Genomic DNA, 431 nt, shown 5'->3' on the forward strand with positions numbered 1-431 from the left:
TGTACTTCGTTCAGTTTGCATTATTATCTTTATAGACTTAGAAAAATCTTCTATATTATCTCTTTCAATTATAGACCCTCGTCCTACCGGTATGTCTTTCAGAGTGAACTTAGGAGGAAACATGATGAAATAAACAAAAGGTAAATAAAGTAAATGCAAGTAACTAGTTTTTGTGTGTTTTTAATATGGAGAACAAGACAGTAAATAAAGTAAAACTAGCAACTATTTTTTTTGTATTTTTGATGTAGGGAGCAAACAAAGTAGTAAATAAAATAAAACAAAGCAAGACAAAAACAAAGTAAAGAGATTGGATGTGGGAGACTCCCCTTGCAGCGTGTCTTGATCTCCCCGGCAACGGCGCCAGAAAATCTTGATGGCACATGACGGGGCTTGATGGAGTGTTGATTCCTCCCCGGCAACGGCGCCAGAAA

This window comes from Lolium rigidum, chromosome 5, assembly GCF_022539505.1.
Source record: "Lolium rigidum isolate FL_2022 chromosome 5, APGP_CSIRO_Lrig_0.1, whole genome shotgun sequence".
Taxonomy (NCBI): Eukaryota; Viridiplantae; Streptophyta; class Magnoliopsida; order Poales; family Poaceae; genus Lolium; species Lolium rigidum.